Here is a 7,033-nt window from a genome sequence, read left to right on the forward strand (position 1 = left end):
AGCTCTCAGCCACTGAGACAAATTCTCTGAAATTGGGCAGCAAGCCCTTCCCTGAAGGGGGATCTGGGAGGCACATCTCTGGATCTATTACAATAGTGTTCCCTAAAAGTATGTCCTCCTCCCCTTCTGGGTGAATGCAAGACAGTGCTTCTCAGCCCCTTATAGATGGGCTGGGCACCTCAGTCTTCATGGACAATGGAGACCCTCCTTGGGAGTCTTCTGTTTCTCTCCTCCTGCACCAAGGGGACTGCATGTTCCATATGGTGGAGCTGAAGGACAGAGGAGCCTCCCTCCACCTGCATTGAAGAACAACTACATGGACATGATTCTGAAGAGTTCAACCTTCAGATGTAATGCAATGAGGAATTGTGATAAGCTCTTAAGGAAGATGGTGACATGATTAGATCTGCCTTTAGAAAGATCAGTCTGGCTATGATATGCAAAGTTTTTGAAAATCGATGAGGGTGGAGGCAGACAACTCATTAGCTACTACTTTTTGAGACAAACAGGATGACAAGGGAAGAGGATTTATAGTCAAGGAAAGAAAGTAAAGCTACAGCTAAGGGTTAACTGTACTATTTGATGACAGGTTGGATGGAGGTCAGAATACGTAGTCTGGGGTGTGAGGCTGGGCTCTTCTATTGTATTTCCCATAAGAGTGGCTTGATAGGACAATAATAGCAGCTAATATTTATTAAGTGCATTTGGGCACCAGTCACTCTGCTAATCCCTGTGCATGCATTGTCCCCTCTTCTCAGCGGTCACAGTTATCCTTTCTACTCTGCTGACAGAAACCCAGCTTTATTTAGGAACTAGTTTTTTGTGTATCTTTAAGGGGCTTCCCTACCCCCAGGGGTAGATGCTCATCAGTCTATGCCAGCCATTATAATTTCATTTCCCTTATCAGTGGTTTGTTACACATGGTCATGTATTAGAAAAACAAGACAAAGAGGAAAGTCTAGTGAGAGGCCTCTGGGATTGTTTTCCTCATAATTAAAAAAGGAGAAATAAAATAGGGACTCGCTTGTTCCTGCCTTTGGCACTGCCACGTGAGGCCTCTATGTTAGGAGCTACTTGTATCCTTTTTGTGCTCCAAAGGGGAAAGTCAAGAGACTCCCAGAGAGAGTGACAGGAGCCCTCACATCATGGAGCTGAGCAGGTAACCAACTCTGATACAGCTGACCTTGGGACTTCCTGTTATGCGAGGTAGCGAATTATTCTCGTTGTTTAAGCCACTTTTAGTTTATTCAGTGACTTGCACCTAAAGGATCCTCACTGATACACCTGTTTTAGTGTTATTATCTATGTTTGAAGGAGGTAGGAGAAGGAGTGAGGGGCTAGCCCAAGCTCTGCAGATCTACCAGCAAGAGTAGGAGATCCTCTCACGATCTTGGTGGTCACCCCCGTGGAAGTACTAGAAGCTTAAATGCCAGTATTTGGGAAAATAATCTGCTTTTTTCACATTCTTTTTTCCTGAGACCCGACCTCAGGCTTTCACAATCTCAAGTTTTCTTCTCATTTTTAAGACATCCTTTGTTTCTTGGGATTTTAAAGTCACAGCTTTTTTCCTCACTTCTTGCTCTGGCCCTTAACTATTTCATTAGCTCCATTCACCACATTAGATGAAGAGTGAGTCGTTAGCTCCAAATGATTGTTAGTGGCTGTTCAAGAACTGACAATAAAAAGTCAACGTTTCGGACTTCCCTGGTGGCCCAGTGGTTGAGTCCGCCTACCAATGCAAGGGACACAGGTTCAATCCCTGGTCCGGGAAGATCCCCCATGTCTCGGAGCAACTAAGCCCATGCGCCATAACTACTTAGCCTGCTCTCTAGAGCCCACGAGCCACAACTCCTGAGCCCATGTGCCGCAACTACTGAAGCCCATGTACCTAGAGCCTGTGCTCCGCAACAAGAGAAGCCACCACAACGAGAAGCCCGTGCACCGCAACCAAGAGTAGCCCCTGCTCGCCGCAACTAGAGAAAACCCGCGCACAGCAACCAAGACCCAAAGCAATCAAAAAAAAAAAAAAAAAACAACCTTTCACTAGTGACTGGCATGCAATGGTGTATAATTTTGTGACACCTAACAGGGTCCTATGCTCTGTAGATCACAGGACTGGGAATGGCTGTTACTATGGCTGCAGATTTTTCAAAGGGCTGTATTCTTTTGAACAGAAGACCCTGCAAACAAATTCTCAGATGCTGTCTTTTGTTTCATCTCATTTGTGGCTCAGGTGAAACTATTTTTCCCATCAGAATAAAATTGTTTAGATTTTTTTTCCTTCAATAAATACAACCTTAAATAGTATAACCTTTAGAAAATGCTCTCTTTTCATTTTAACTTTATAGTAGTTATCTAATGAAGGCAAGATATTCCTGAAGGATAGGCAAAACTGGGAAAATCGTGTGTCCCAAACCAAAAAAGAAATCAGAGAATGTTAACCGAATCTTAACTTGAACCAAATCTTATTTTTCTCAGTCTTCTTTTTTAGTTCTAAGTTGAGTATTAAAGCATAGAGCACAATGACATCAATACATTCTCTTAGCAAAATGCTATGTATCCCAAAATGAAGCATGGTATCAAAAAGAAATTCCTCCACTTGGGGTTTGCATCCCGTGTTTTCTCAAAGACTTTCCTCAAACACTCCCTCTCCTGCTTCAACCAATTCTCAATTCTTGATGGAATATTACCACCAGCATACAAACAAGCACTAAGATTGGTTTTTTTCAAATCAAATCAAATAAAACCTCCCATGACTTTGACCTGAATCATCTTCCCACCACTCTTCCATTCCTTCCCAATTCACTGTACATTTTCTTGACAAATATAGTCATGTCAATGTGATCTTCTACATCCGGTCCAATCAAGTTTCCACCCCTTCTATTCCAGAAAAAGATCTTGTCAGGGTCACACACACAAAAATTTATCCAGTGATCACCGTTCTTTCCTTAACCAGACCTTTCCATTGCTTCCAACATAACTGCTCACTTTTCTTCACAAAACTCTCTCATCTCTTAATGTCTACGACCCCATGTGCTTGTACCTGACTGCCTGCATTATTAGCTGCTTCATCACAGTCTCCTTTGCTGGTTCTTTTTCTCCTCCTCCACCACTAAATGTCCTGGGCTCTCTAGGCGACATTTTTTCAAGCCTATGGCTTTAAATAGAACTTGTCTGCTATGACTTCCACATCTGTACCTTAAGATTCAAACATGCCCTAGAACTCCAGAATCATATACCCAACACCCTGCTGGATATTTGTCCACAGGTGTTTTTTTGGGGTTTTTTTTTTTTGGTTTTTTTTTTTTGTGGCCTCTCCCATTGCGGAGCACAGACTCCGGATCCGCAGGCTCAGCGGCCATGGCTCACGGGCCCAGCCACTCCGCGGCATGTGAGATCTTCCCGGACCGGGGCACGAACCCGTGTCCCCTGCATCGGCAGGTGGACTCTCAACCACTGTGCCACCAGGGAAGCCCTCCCACAGGTGTTTTTAAAAAGCATCTTAAAATTAACACAGCCAAAATAGTACTCTTGATTCTTCATAGAACTCAATTACCAAACTCTTTTCTCAGATGAACTGTTTTGAATAAATAACACTATCCAATTTTTTAAGCCAAACTTTCAGGGACTTTTCCTTATTTCTCACTGCCCATCAGAATCCTCATTCTCAAACGTATGTATAAATTATCAACATATCATGTACAATTTGCCTTCAAAACATATCCTAAATCTATCTTCTTGTTTTCCATTTCTACTGTTTAAACCATCATTGCTCAGATTATTCACAGCACTTTAGCTAGTCTCCCTGCTTCCATTCTTCTCCCTACACAATAGTTTTTTGTTTGTTTGTTTTTCCTTATTAACTTTACTGAAGTGTGACTTACATGCAATAAAAAAGCACCTATTTTAAGTTTGCAGTTTGGTGAGCTTGTCAAATGTATACACCCATATGATCATCAACCCTATCAGGATACAGAATATTTCCATCACCCCCCAAATTTTCCTTGTATCCATTTGCATTTTACCCACCCTCACCTCTGGCCTAGGCAACAACTGATATGTTATCAGTTGTTGCCTAGGCCAGAGATTACTATAGATTAGGTTTACCTCTTCTGTAATAGTATATACATGGGTTCATATGGTATGTGTTCTTTTGTGTCCTAGGTAGCTCAGCACATTTTTTTGAGATTCGTCAATGTTGTGTGTCTAGTAGTTTGTTTCTTTTTATTGTTTGGATATACCACAATTTGTTTAAGAAAATATCAAAGAAAATCTTTGTGATCTTAGAAGATAAAACTACTAAATAGGCTATAATAAAAAATTAACACCATCATGATGAACTGCCCAAAATTAATGTATTAAATAACTTAGAGCCCAGGGAGATGATGCTAGGAAATCTACCAAATAAACCATCTAGTCTAAAAATCATATAATCATGAGGAAGTATACTTATAAGCCCATTCTTCAATGGGGAAGTACTAAGGTTCAGTAATTAGTTTAAACATAATAAGTACATAAATAGTGAGTTTGGGGGAAAAAAAGATTGTTTTCTGGGATAATCACACATAGGTGACATTTTATGCTAAAATGGCATAAAGTCCATTGAAATTGGTTACATAAAATTACAAGGTATCTGAGGCATCTGCATTCGAGACAATATTCTCCTCCAGTTAAGGAATGGAAAATTAGACATAGGGTATTTCCAAGTAATGTAGTCAATACTACTGTAGTATTAAGTGGACAGGAAGTCCTGCTTTTAAACTGAAATTGCTCCTATTAGCTTTAATAACTGATGTGAGTACTTTTAAAGTCTGGATAACCACTAAGGATTCATTTCCACAATATGCCTCCATTTAATGTGAAATCAGATGGAAGGTGTCCCAAACAACTGTTCAGTTTCTTTTTTTCAGTTATTCATTAATTAATTTTATTTTTTGTTCCACCTGTTGAATGTGCTCTTTGAAAAAGACTTTGTATGTTCCATTGTTTGGTGAATTCTTCTATAAATTTCAGGTATGTCCTGCTGGTCGATATTTTATTCACATCTTTTATATCCTTAGTAATTTTCTGCAGAAATTTCAACTGTAATGTGGATTTGTCTAATTTTGCTTGCAGATTTTTCTCAGTTTTTGCTTCATAGATTTATGAATCTCTGGTATTAGGTTCACAGGGATTCAGAATTGACACTTTCATTTTTATGAAATTCCCCTTCTCATCTTTGTCAATATTCCTGGTTGTGAGGACTTCTCTGTATATTTTCCCATTCTCTTACTGTTGGACTATCTGTAACTCCATATTTAAAATGCACTTCCTCTAGATGATATAAAATTGGATTTAGCACTTAAATCCAGTGTAATATTCTTTGGCTTTTTTTTAGAAAGTTTAGAGCATTTATAATTAATCTAATGATTTACATGGTTGTTTCTAAGTGTACCATCCAGCTATTTGTTTTCAATTTGTCCTATATGTACACTTTTTTGAGTTTTATGGTTTTATTAACACGAATACAATGTGCACACAAGCTATCTCTTCATTTTCTTCGCTGTGCAGCCTGGCATTGGGATTGGTGACTGACAGCCGGCTAGGCTGCTCTTTCCACAATGGCTCTGTGGTTCTTAGAGGAGACGATGTGAGAAATCACAGCCCAGTAATATATGCTCCACATCAGCAGCATTTCAAGCTCCTTGACACTGTGGACAGAAACTTTCAGAAGTCACTGGTCAGCAAGTGCTTTGTTTTCTTGCTGTTCCAGTAACCAAAGTTGGACGTCAAAATCTGGCCCCTGAATCTCCTGCACACCCTATTGTCATGCCCGTGGGCTTCTGCCAGTTCTGCTTAATTATGACATATCGGTCTGACTGGTGCTGGATGGATTTCTTGGTTCTCTTTTTGATCTTTGGCTTCATGAGAGGTCTGAGGGCGGCCATGATGCTGAGGAGGACGTGTCCCATATATTTTTTATTCTCCGTCCCTGCATTCTTTATGACTATTTAAATGTTTTCAATATTCAATTTTTCTTTACCATGGTCTTACTAGCTATAACTTTTAAGTTTATGCAGTAGGAGCTCTAGGGTTTGCAATGTGCATCTTATCACAGTCCTTCTTCAAGTAATATCATGCCTCTTGAGTTTTAATGTAAGAAATGTATAACAGTATATTTCTATTATGCCCTCCTCTTCTTTATACTTTTATTGTCAAATAATCTACATCTTCATTGGCATAAACCCCACAAATATATTATTATTTTATAATTTAAACAATAAAATACATTTTAAAGAAATTTTAAAATGAAGGAATTTTTAAAAATTTACCTACATAGGGCTTCCCTAGTGGCGCAGTGGTTGAGAGTCTGCCTGCCGATGTAGGGGACACGGGTTCGTGCCCCGGTCCGGGAAGATCCCACATGCTGCGGAGCAGCTGGGCCCATGAGCCATGGCCACTGAACCTGCGCGTCTGGAGTCTGTGCTCTGCAACGGGAGAGGCCACAACAGTGAGAGGCCCGCGTACCACAAAAAAAAAAAAAAAATTATCTACATAGTGACTATTCAGAGTATTTTTTATTTCTTAGTAAAACTCTGGTTTACTCTTTCTTCAGCCTGAAGAAATTTACTGTAAATTTTCTTCTTGTGCAGATCCTTGGGTGATGAATTCTCCACGTTTTTCTTTTCCTGAACATATTTTTATTTTAGCTTCATTTCTGAAGAATATTTTTTCTAGATATCGAATTTTAGGTTGACAGACATTTTTTCAACATTTTAAAGATGTTGTTCCAAAATATTCTGGTTTGCATTGTTTCTGATAAAAAGTCAACAACTTTCTTATGGTTATCTTCCTGCACTTAATCTCTCTTTTCTCTGGCTGCTTTTAAAATTTTCTCTTTAACAATGATTTTATAAAATTTGAATTATGTGCCTTTGCTTCTCTGTTTCTTGATTAGAATTTTTTGAGCTTCTAGGACATGCAGCCTTATAATTTTGAACAAATTTGGAAAATATTAGCCGTTATTTATTCAATTCCTGTCCACCTCCTTCCT

General features: G+C 39.4%; 1 pseudogene across 1 annotated transcript; it reads right to left on the reverse strand.

The window, feature by feature from the left end:
- Positions 1-5,484: 5,484 nt before the first annotated feature.
- On the reverse strand, positions 5,485-5,927 carry LOC309958929 (large ribosomal subunit protein eL32-like; annotated as a pseudogene). Its single transcript has one exon. The product of its transcript is annotated as a large ribosomal subunit protein eL32-like (transcript).
- Positions 5,928-7,033: the final 1,106 nt, after the last annotated feature.

Source organism: Leucopleurus acutus, assembly GCF_964270905.1.
Source record: "Leucopleurus acutus genome assembly, chromosome: 3".
In the NCBI taxonomy this organism is placed as follows: Eukaryota; Metazoa; Chordata; class Mammalia; order Artiodactyla; family Delphinidae; genus Leucopleurus; species Leucopleurus acutus.